At 34.6% G+C, this 12,999-nt stretch overlaps 1 pseudogene; it reads left to right on the top strand.

Annotated features, from left to right (window-relative positions):
• The first annotated feature begins 6,819 nt into the window (after nucleotides 1-6,819).
• LOC136322424 (large ribosomal subunit protein uL23-like) lies at nucleotides 6,820-7,308 on the top strand (annotated as a pseudogene).
• The last annotated feature ends 5,691 nt before the right edge of the window (nucleotides 7,309-12,999 follow it).

Below are 12,999 nucleotides of genomic sequence, written 5' to 3'. Positions count from 1 at the left end.
GGAAAGAGAAGAAAGAAAAAAGGGGGAAATAATAAATTATTACTGTTTTTTTGTGGGGTGTTTTACCTTTTTTTTTTTTTTTTTACTTTTTACTCTTTATTAGTTCTAATTAGTGTTATCAACAAGACCACCCTCAGATGCCGATAAGAAAGAGGAAATAGAATATTATGGATACAAAAGAAAGAGAGGTAACACAAATAGATATGGAAAAATCTATGGAGAAAAGACTTAACATGTTGAAAGCCTTGGAGCTAAATGACAGAGAATTTGAAATAGAAATCTTAAAAATACTCAGAGATATACAAGAAAACACAGAAAGGCAATATAGGGAGATCAGAAAACAACTCAATGAACACAAAGAATATATTACCAAAGAAATTGAAACTATAAAAACAAATCAAACAGAAATGAAAAACTCAATTCACGAGCTGAAAAACGAGGTAACAAGCTTAGCTAACAGAACAGCCCAGATTGAATATAGGATTAGTGAAATAGAAGACAAACAACTTGAGGCACAACAGAGAGAAGAAGAAAGAGACTCAAAAATTATAAAAAACGAGAAAGCCCTACAGGAATTGTCTGACTCCATCAGAAAGAATAACATAAGAATAATAGGTATATCAGAGGGAGAAGAGAAAGAAAATGGAATGGAGAATATACTCAAACAAATAATAGACGAGAACTTCCCAAGCCTGTGGAAGGAACTAAAGCCTCAAATTCAAGAAGCAAACAAAACACCGAGTTTTCTTAACCCCAACAAACCCACTCCAAGGCACATCATAATGAAGATGACACAAACCAATGACAAAGAAAAAATTCTCAAGGCAGCCAGGGAAAAGAAGAGTACAACATATAAAGGAAGGCCTATTAGATTATCATCAGATTTCTCAGCAGAAACTCTGCAAGCTAGAAGAGAGTGGACCCCAATATTTAAAGCCCTGAAAGAGAGGAACTTTCAGCCAAGAATACTATACCCATCAAAGCTATCCTTCAAGTATGAAGGAGATATAAAAACATTCACAAATACAGAAAAGATGAGAGAATTTATCAACAGAAAGCCCTCACTCCAGGAAATACTAAAAGGGGTTTTCCAACCAGATTCAAAGAACAAAAGAAAACAACACCACAAGTAACAGCTCCACCAAGAACACAATGAAACCAAACTTAAACTGTGACAACAAAGGAAAAAAAGGGGGGAGAGGATGGAGATTAACAGTAGCAAAGGACGATGAAGTGCAGAAATACTTATAAGATAGGGTACTACAATGAATATGGTAGGTACCCTTTACATTACTTAATGGTAACCACCCTTAAAAAAAACACCACAAAAACACTTGACTTAAAAAAGGTAGCAACAGAGAAAGAAGTATGGAACACAAACAAACAAAAACAAATGATAGAAAAACAAAAGAGAAGAATCAAACTAGATACAAAACTAACAGAAAGCAATTTATAAAATGGCAGTAGGGAACCCACAATTGTCAATAATTACACTAAATGTAAATGGATTAAACTCACCAATAAAAAGACACAGAGTAGCAGAATGGATTAAAAAAGAAAATCCAACTATATGCTGCCTACAAGAAACACATCTAAGCAACAAGGATAAAAACAAATTCAAAGTGAAAGGCTGGAAAACAATACTCCAAGCAAACAACACCCAAAAAAAAGCAGGTGTAGCAATACTCATATCTACTAATGCCGACTACAAGACAGAAAAAGAACTCAGAGACAAAAATGGTCATTTCATAATGATTAAGGGGAAGTTGAATCAAGAAGACATAACAATCCTTAATATATATGCACCAAACCAAGGAGCACCAAAATATATAAGACAGCTACTTATTGACCTTAAAACAAAAACTAACAAAAATACAATCATACTTGGAGACCTCAATACACCGCTGACGGCTCTAGATCAGTCATCCAAACAGAGAATCAATAAAGATATAGTGGCCTTAAACAAAATACTAGAACACCTGGATATGATAGACATCTACAGGACACTTCATCCCAAAGCGACAGAGTATACATTTTTCTCTAGTGTACATGGAACATTCTCAAGAATTGACCATATGTTGGGCCACAAAGACAATATCAGCAAATTTAGAAAAATTGAAATTCTACCAAGCATATTTTCTGATCCTAAAGCCTTGAAACTAGAATTCAACTGCAAAAAAGAGGGGGAAAAACCCAAAAAATGTGGAAACTAAACAACATACTTCTAAAAAATGAATGGGTCAAAGAAGAAATAAGCGCAGAGATCAAAAGATATATACAGACAAATGAAAATGAAAATACGACATATCAGAATCTCTGGGATGCAGCAAAAGCAGTAATAAGAGGAAAGTTCATATCACTTCAGGCCTATATGAACAAACAAGAGAGAGCTGAAGTAAACCACTTAACTTCACACCTTAAGGAACTAGAAAAAGAAGAACAAAGACAACCCAAAACCAGCCGAAGAAAGGAGATAATAAAAATCAGAGCAGAAATAAATGAAATAGAGAACAGAAAAACTATAGAAAAAATCAATAAAAGAAGGAGCTGGTTCTTTGAAAAGATCAACAAAATTGACAAACCCTTGGCAAGACTCACCAAGGAAAAAAGACACAGGACTCAAATAAATAAAATCCAAAATGAAAGAGGAGAGATCACCACAGACATCATAGATATATAAAGAATTATTGTAGAATACTATGAAAAATTATATGCCACCAAATACAACAATCTTGAAGAAATGGATAAATTCCTAGAACAATACAACCTTCCTAGACTGAGTCATGAAGAAGCAGAAAGCCTAAACAGACCAATCAGCAGGGAGGAAATAGAAAAAACTATTAAAAACCTCCCCAAAAATAAAAGTCCAGGCCCATACTAGTGAATTCTATCAAACATTCAAAGAAGACTTGGTTCCTATTCTACTCAAAGTCTTCCAAAAAATTGAAGAAGAAGCAATACTTCCAAACACATTCTATGAGGCCAACATAACCCTCATACCAAAACCTGGCAAGGATGGCACAAAGAAAGAAAACTACAGACCAATATCTCTAATGAATACAGATGCTAAAATACTAAACAAAATACTGGCAAATCGAATACAACAACATTTTAAAAAAATAATACATCATGATCAAGTGGGATTCATCCCAGAATCTCAAGGATGGTTCAACATACGCAAAATGGTTAACGTAATACACCATATCAACAAAACAAAGAACAAAAACCACATGATCTTATCAATAGATGCAGAAAAGGCTTTTGATAAAATACTACACAATTTTATGTTTAAGACTCTCAACAAAATGGGTATAGAAGGAAAATATCTCAACATGATAAAGGCCATATATGATAAAACAACAGCCAACATCTTATTAAACGGCATAAAACTGAGGACTTTCTACCTTAAATCAGGAACAAGACAGGGTTGTCCACTCTCTCCACTCTTATTCAACGTGGTGCTAGAAGTTCTGGCCAGAGCAATCAGACAAGACAAAGAAATAAAAGGCATCCATATTGGAAAAGAAGAAGTAAAGCTATCACTTTTTGCTGATGATATGATCCTATACATCGAAAACCCGAAGGACTCCACAAAAAGATTATTAGAAACAATAAACCAATACAGTAAGGTCGCAGGATACAAAATTAACATACAAAAGTCCATAGCCTTTCTATATGCCAACAATGAAGTATTAGAAAACGAACTCAAAAAAAAATCCCCTTCACGATTGCAACAAAAAAAATAAAATACCTAGGAATAAACATAACAAAGAATGTAAAGGACCTATATAATAAAAATTACAAAGCATTGTTAAGGGAAATCGAAAAAGATACAATGAGATGGAAAAATATTTCTTGTTCTTGGATAGGAAGAATAAATATAATTAAAATGGCCATATTACCCAAAGCAATATACAAATTTAATGCAATTCCCATCAAAATTCCTATGACATTTTTTAAAGAAATGGAACAAAAAATCATCAGATTTATATGGAACTATAAAAAACCCCGAATAGCCAAAACAATCCTAAGGAAAAAGAATGAAGCTGGGGGCATTACAATACCTGACTTTAAACTATATTATAGGGCCACGATAATCAAAACAGCATGGTATTGGCAGAAAAATAGACACTCAGACCAATGGAACAGAATAGAAAGTCCAGAAATAAAACCACATATATATGGTCCAATAATCTTTGATAAAGGGGCCAACAACACACAATGGAGAAAAGAAAGCCTCTTCAACAAATGGTGTTGGGAAAACTGGAAAGCCACATGCAAAAGAATGAAACTCGACTACAGCCTGTCCCCGTGTACTAAAATTAATTCAAAATGCATCAAAGACCTAAATATAAGACCTGAAACAATAAAGTACATAGAAGAAGACATAGGTACTAAAATCATGGACCTGGGTTTTAAAGAACATTTTATGAACTTGAGTCCAATGGCAAGAGAAGTGAAGGCAAAGATAAATGAATGGGACTACATCAGAATAAAATGTTTTTGCTCAGCAAGAGAAACTGATATAAAAATAAACAGACAGCCAACTAAATGGGAAATGATATTTTCAAACAACAGCTCAGATAAGGGCCTAATATTCAAAATTTACAAAGAACTCATAAAACTCAACAACAAACAAACAAACAATCCAATAAAAAAATGGGAAGAAGACATGAACAAACACTTCTCCCAGGAAGAGATACAAATGGCCAACAGATATATGAAAAGATGCTCAGCTTCATTAGTTATTAGAGAAATGCAAATCAAAACTACAATGAGATACCACCTCACTCCTGGTAGATTAGCTATTATCAACAAGATGGGTAATAGCAAATGTTGGAGAGGCTGTGGAGAAAAAGGAACCCTCATTCACTGTTGGTGGGACTGTAAAGTAGTACAACCATTATGGAGGAAAGTATGGTGGTTCCTCAAAAAACTGCAAATAGAACTACCTTATACCCAGCAATCCCTCTACTGTGTATATACCCCAAAACCTCAGAAACATTGATACGTGAAGACACATGTAGTCCCATGTTCATTGCAGCACTGTTCACAGTGGTCAAGACATGGAAACAACCAAAAAGCCCTTCAATAGAAGACTGGATAAAGAAGATGTGGCACATATACACTATGGAATACTACTCAGCCATAAGAAATGATGACATCAGATCATTTACAGCAAAATGGTGGGATCTTGATAACATTATAAGGAGTGAAATAAGTAAATCAGAAAAAAACAAGAGCTACATGATTCCATACATTGGTGGAACATAAAAATGAGACTGGGAGACATGGACAAGAGTGTGGTGGTTACCAGGGGTGGGGGGAGGGTGGACATGGGAGGGAGGGAGGGAGAGAGTTAGGGGGAGGGGGAGGGGCACAGAAAACTAGATAGAGGGTGGCGGAGGACAATCTGACTTTGGGCGAGGGGTATGCAACCTAATTTAATGCCAAAATAACCTAGACATGTTTTCTTTGAATGTATGTACCCTGATTTATTAATGTCATCCCATTACCATTAATAAAAATTTATTAAAAAAAAAAAAAGAATCAATAGGCTATACTGTATAGCCTAGTTGTGGTAAGCTAGACCCCTAGCTGTGTGTAAGTTCACTCTATGATATTTGCACAATGACTTAATTGCTTAGTCATGTATTTCTTAGGATGTATCCCTGTCAAGTAAGTGATGCATGACTGTGTCTTTGTTAATACAGAATATTAGACAGAAACAAATGTCCATTCTGAAATTGGCATCCATGAGCTTATTTAGATCTCACCAGTTTTATATGCATTCAAGTGTGTGTGTGTGTATGTGTGTGTGTGCGCGCGCACGCACTTAGTCCTACGCACTTTGCCACATGTGTAAATTCCTGTGATTAAATTTATATAAGGATATAGGGACACTTTCATTTTGTATTCATATTTATTTCCCTACCACTCTCATTTCCCTTTTAATTCCTGAAAACCACTAATCTATTTTTTAATTTCTATAATTTTATCATTATAAGAATGTTATATAAATGAAATCATAGTATATAACTTTTGAGGTTGACTTTTCAATCAATATAATTGTCTTGAAATCCATCTAAGAAGCTATGTGAAGCAACAGCTCAGGTTTTTTTTTATTTCTGGGGTAGGCCAGTGACTAAAAAAATATGTTTTTTATCTTATTTAAGAATCTCAAGTATTAGTGATGCTTTTCTGAGCAGCATAGCTTAATTGTTCCCTTCTGGACCCTGTTCAGGAGGGCAGCACTTTTAGACAACACTGGAAAAAATCAACTTCCCTAGGCTAATTAAAGTATCTGACAGCTTGAAATTAAGAAATATAAGCCTATTATATTCTTTGTTTTATCTGTTTAATAACTCTCTTAAAAAGGCAGAAGAGTTGAGTTTGTCCTGACTTTTCTAGTCAACTAATCCTAGTGACCTTCTTTTATTTCTGAAAGAAGCTTTACAGCAGGAGTTGGGAAACTTTTTGGCTGAGAGAGCCATGAACACCACATATTTTAAAATGTAATTCCGTGAGAGCCATACAATGACCTGTGTATGTTACGCATTATTCAATAAAAATTTGGTGTTGTCCCAGAGGACAGCTGTGATTGGCTTCAGCCACCCGCAACCATGAACATGAGAGGTAGAAAATGAATGGATTGTAATACATGAGAATGTTTTATATTTTTAACGTTATTATTTTTTTTGTTAAAGATTTGTCTGTGAGCCAGATGCAGCCATCAAAAGAGCCACATCTGGCTCGCGAGACATAGGATCCTGACCCCTGCTTTACAGTAACTCAACATTGCTTTGCAACTTTCCCAGCATGATGCTAAAGATTCTGACTCCACTTTTCATAAAGATAGCGCTGAAAGTGAAGAAGAAAGCCATTGCCTCTCCCAAAGCCAAAGCAAAGGCTTTGAAGACAAAGAAAGCAATGTTAAAAGGCACCTATACCTACACACACACACGCACACACACACAAGATCTGCACATCACTGAAATTTCAAAGACAACTTAATTTTCCTTGGAAGAGCACCCCATGAGAAACAAACTTGGCCACTATGCCATCATCAAGGTATCCCTGACTACTGAGTCAGCCATTAGAAAGATAGAAGACAACAATACACTTGTGTTCATTGTAGCTGTCAAGAACAACAAGCACCAAATCAAACAGGCTGTGAAGGAGCTCTATGACATTAATATGGCCAAGGTCAACAACCTGATCAGACCTGATGGAGAGAAAAAGGCATATGTTGGACTGACTCCTGACTATGATGTTCTGAATGTTGTCAACAAAATTAGACTAATCTAAACTGAGTTTAGCTGGCTGATTCTAAATATAAAAATTATACTTAAAAAGATTCTGATTTCAATTACAATATGAGGGTGATTTTTGCCACACTGCCAAATAAGTCTCCTACATCAGCAGGGAATTGTTTTACAGTTCAACTTAGTTCTGATACTATCTACCCAGCCATAGCATCAGATTCCACAGGCTGAGGACTCAGTCCCATGAGACTGTTCTTCATTTTAGATGCTAATCACAAGACCAGGTTATTATTTATGCTTGTAATCCAATAGTTATAAATCAGAGGTTCCCACAATCCTCTCCTTGAGTTGTATTAATTTGCTAGAATAGTTTACATAACTAAGGAAATAAATGTATTTGTTATATTATCAATTTATTACAAATGATATCAAAGGATATGAATCAATTGGCAATGTAAGAGATACAGAGGGCTAGGTCCTGTGCAAGGGATCCTTTGTCGACCTAGAGTTTGCAACTGAATATCGCAACTCATGTGGTTGGCTCCACTGGCAACTATCTTCCATATTTACCCCATTAGCATAACAAAAGACAGCTTTATTTTGGAGTTCTGTGCCAGAAATAGGACAGGGAAGAAGACCAAATGTGTATTTCTTATTATCAATAACAATATCACAAATGCACAAAGCAAACTGCTGAATCTAAATAGATTCAATTATTTAATCTACACATAATAGAAATAATTTCTTCTTTATAAGGTTAGAAGATCAGAAAACAATAATGTATGTAAAACTGATTTATTGGTTAAAAGTTGCAATGAAAATATGAGTATCTATATATATATATATGTAATACTAATATCTCTTAAGAAATTATGTGTGCTTACATCTCCAGCTTACTATGAGCCCCAAGCAAGTTAGCCCCCTACTCTTTTCCCCTAACCTGCTGAGGGGACTTTCCCTTCCATAGGCACCAGGAGCTCAAACTCACTCTTCTCCCTTTTTACCTACCTCCACCTAGTCTTATCTCTGCTTTCCTCCCTGAAAAACTAGCTGTGAAATGACAATCTATGCCTTTAGATTTCTCTCTTTGCCACCCCTAAAGAAATATATAAGAACTCACATTGTTTCCATGGTTGTAATTTAAAGTCATTCTCACAGGGATTAACCCCCTAGCAGTGTTGTTGTATATTATTTTAGTATGATTTTGAACCCACTTGTTTATGATTTAATTGTTTTAATCCACTTGTTTCTGGCAAAGACAAAAAAGAAGTTGTTTTATATATAAATATATATAAAATACACACACATATATATACATATATATGTATATATAGTTTTCTTTTCTGAAGTGAAAATTGGTGAGGCAGAGACACGCTCCTGCATGCACCCTACTGGGATTCACCCAGTATGCCCACCAGGGGGTGATGCTCTGCCCATCTGGAGCATTGTTCTGTTGCAACCAAAGCCATTCTAGTACCTGACATGGAGGCCATGAAGCCATCCTTAGCACCTGGGCGAACTTTGCTCCACTGGAGCCTTGGTTGCTGAAGGGGAAGAGAGAGAGAGAGAGAGAAAGGAGAGGGGGAAGGACGGGGAAGCAAATGGGCGCTTCTCCTGTGTACCCTGACTGTGAGTTGAACCTGGCACATCCACATGCCAGGCCAACGCCTACCACTGAGCAAACTGGCCAGGGCCAGAAGTTGTTTTTAGAAGTAAGGTTGTTTTCATACAAGAATGACGTAAGTTGTGACTTACTTGCTTTGGCCTGTGGCATGTAAATGAAAGTGTACAGTATTGAGCTTATATTTTAAGAAGGTTTATAGTTGCTCTATTATATCTCGGCCATTTGGTTACTCTTCTGGTCCAAGAGGATGAGAGATCCAGCTGAACTATAGATCTACAGCGAGGAGCAGAGGTGCCCATTCAGGCTGTAGCAGAACCACCTAGCTGAGCCCAGGCAAGACCATCGAAATGCAAGTTGGTTTGCAGATGTGTGAAAAATAAGCACTTACTTGTCATATGCCACTGAGGTTCTGTGGATATTTGTTATAAAGTATTAAGGACAATAACTAACTGAGAGATTAGCAGTTGTGTAATTCAGGGTTCTCCAAAGAAACAAAACTGTAAGATATATAGATATAGATGATATATAGATATAGATGATATAGATAGATAGATATAGATATAGATATTGACATAGCATAGACATAGACAAAGATATAGATATAGATGATATAGATATAGACATCGATATATAAATGTACCATATAAAAGTGGCACTATGGTGCTGTTGTTAAAAGAGGGAGATTGATTTATTTTAAGGAAATGGTTCACATAGTTGTGACTAGAAAGTTCAAAATCTGTGGCCAACAAACAGACCAGAATTCCTTCTCCGAGAAACCTCAATTCTTGCTCTAAATGCCTTCAACTCATAGGATGAGGCCATCCACATCATTGAAGTTCATTAAAACAACTGATTATAAATGTCACTCACCTCTACCAAATGTCATACCTTCACAGAAATATCAGGACTAGTGTTTCACCAAACAACTGGACACCATAGCTTAGCAAAGTTGGTACATAAAATTAACTGCTGCAGTATAGATATGCTCAAGTTTACTAAGCTTCGGAAATAATGGACTAAGAAATTTAAAGAAAGAAATTGTTTTTTCCCAAAGGTATGATTATGAAAAAAGATAAATTAAAGATAATTTAATTGTATTAAATGTAACAGAATAGTTAGCTTTAAGATGCTGAGAAGAAACAGCAAGTTTGCTAGCCTGAAAAATGTTAAGGTATAAAGCCAAAGGAAAAATATATAAAGATAAGAAATAGAATATTGTTACTCAAAGAAGAATCAGGGTGATGAACTTAAGAAAAATAAATGGCTTTTTACTTTAGAATGTATTATACTCAAAAAAGTTTTTTTCCCCTTTGTTTTGTTATTGAGATTTAGGATGTGGAATAGTCATTATGGAGAAAAGAAAGAAATGTGTTTTTACAGGGAATGAACAATTACATACACTAAGTCATCATCTGTGACCATAACTATAATCCTGCTCCCACAAGCTTGGGTACCCTGACTCCCAGGAAACAGAGTCTACTATGGCCATGTTGTCAATGATGGAATTCAGTGACCAATGTCCAGGGCTAACGCCAGGGCCATTGCCAGTACCAGGCGATGAACCAATCTGATTTACAATACCCGGTTCTTGGCAATAGTAGTCATGATGTCTTCACTGCATTTACTGGAACCATTTAGGCTGATTTCTCTGGTCCCTTCCTGTTATTTCATTCTGATCATCACCAGACTTTCTAGCAATTTTTGAGCTTATCAATACCCTTTTATGAAATTCTTTTTCTACCAAAATTAGTTTGGCTGTTTACAGCTAATAACTTGACATATTCTTATTAATGGTGGCAAAAAGAAAAAGCTTTCCAGTGTAACCACTATTATTTGATGTCATTATTAAAGTACTGGTCAGGACATAAAACAAAATTTTAAAAAGGTTTCATTTAAAAGTTTGAAGCACAGGTGGTTAGCAGGGGCTGGAAGGCATGGGTAATGGACAATTCTTTAATTGGTGTAGAATTTCAGTTTTGCAAGATGAAAAAAGCTCTAGAGATTGGTTGCACAGCAATGTGAATGTGCTTAACAGTACTGAAGTATACACTTAAAAATGGTTAAAAGAATAAATTTTCTGTTATATGTAGCTTACCAAAATTAAAAAATAAAGAAAAAGGTTTAAAATGTTCATTTATTGGTATTTGCAGAATATATATTTTTTTTCTTGAACTAACAGGGCCAACTAAAATATAAACAACAAATTAATTATACAGGACAAGAGGTAAAAAAGCTAATATTAAAAAAAGTTATTGTTTGTGAGAATATCTGGCTAGATGATATAACAGAAGAAAAATGTCTTATTTACAATAACACCCAAAAGTTTAAATATCTATTAAACATTATGAACTTATAAAATATAACTTGAATAAAGCAAAAGATAAATCACATTCACTATGGTAAAGATAACAACTTATAAAATTATTCTGTGAATTTAGTACAATTACAGATTAAATAATACATGTATTTCCTTTTGGAATTTGAAAAAATAGCATTAGTAAGAAAAATAAGTATGCAAATTGAACAAGAAAGAATGAGTTGTGAGTAAGCAATATACTACATCACACAGCTATGATAACTAAAATGAGCCAGCAATAGCATAGGTATCAGCCAGGTGACAATGAAAAATAGACTGAACAGAAAAAAAAATATGGGAATTTAGTATGTGATAAAGATAGCATTTCAAATAAGTGGAGAGAGAACCTATAATTAAATAAAAGATGTTTGGGCATATAACTAACCATTTCAAAATGAATAAAATATTTACCTGTAAAATATAAGCACATGAAACTATCAAATGAACATAAGTATTAAATTTAAAAAAGTAGGGAAAACATAAATAAATTTGACTACACAAATAACAAGAATAAACAATGTTGGGATAATACTAATACCATAAAGGAATCCCCCCCCCCCCCCCAAAGAGCTGGTAACCTATAATCCAGTAGCTGCAACACACATTCAGGCAAAGAGGCAATTTTCCAATGTACAAAAGTTCCTACAAATCAATTACCCAGTAGGAACACAGCCAACACATATAACCAGGGAGTTCATATAAAAAATGAATGCTAATAATTATACAAATTGCTCAATATTTAGGTATTATGTCACATTGCTGATGTCACTCTCCATATTATTTTTTATTTATTAAATAACTTGCTGTAGCATGTTTTAGTTTTTTTCAATATATACTTCACAAGATGAAGATCTCTGATTCATTCTGAAAAGTATTGTTTTCACTTGTGTAATATGTGGTTCAATGACATAGGATGTTGTCAGGTACTATTATGAAAACAGGAAATTGGACATGTGGAGTTTGTTCCTAGAAATATCAGAATCTTTAATGCAATGATCATTACATTTTGCCTAGTGCAACTGTTTTCATACAAATTCATCTGAGTTATTTTGTCTTTAACTGCATGAAAAAAATCATAAAACATTACATTTAAAATATATTTCACAATATGGGAGCAGAAGAATCTATATATTTAATAACAAAATGATTATTGACTCAAGCATAAAGAGATGTAACAAGATATAGTCAATATTTAAATATATCTACATGTACACATTTTAGATATGTCCTATTTCTGGTCTTTTCTGGATTATTTTTCTTTTTAACTGCTTTTTGTTCTGTGTGTGTGTGCTGATGAGATGGCACTGATGGAAACTTGCATGGTGATGTACCTAGACTATATTATCAGTCACTTTTGGTTGGTGGATGTACCTGATGGTACAGCTTACTTATACCTTTTCTGGCTCTGTTTCTGCCTGTTCTTAGAAATATCATTTTCATGATGGAATGTGCTGGGTTTATCCAATTATTTTACATAGCTATTCTGATAGAGCACACCTCCGGTTGGGTAGCTTTGACTGAAAGTTCACTTGCAACCACAGCCATTTGTTTTCTGTGTATCTCAATACCACAACAAAGCAATCTTTCATATATTACAATTTTCTACTGCATATGACCTTCTTATAATATGCTAGGTTTATATTTATATTTTGTTATTGAAACTGGACATAAATTCCACAAGGTATTTTTCTCCACCTAGTAACTTGAGAACAATAGAAACTGCCAAGTCATAGGATTAGATGGCCCATCAATTT

Source organism: Saccopteryx bilineata, chromosome 2 (genome assembly GCF_036850765.1).
Source record: "Saccopteryx bilineata isolate mSacBil1 chromosome 2, mSacBil1_pri_phased_curated, whole genome shotgun sequence".
NCBI classification, from domain to species: domain Eukaryota; kingdom Metazoa; phylum Chordata; class Mammalia; order Chiroptera; family Emballonuridae; genus Saccopteryx; species Saccopteryx bilineata.
Note: the sequence above shows the minus strand (reverse complement) of the source record. Positions and strands in the feature narration are given on the sequence as shown.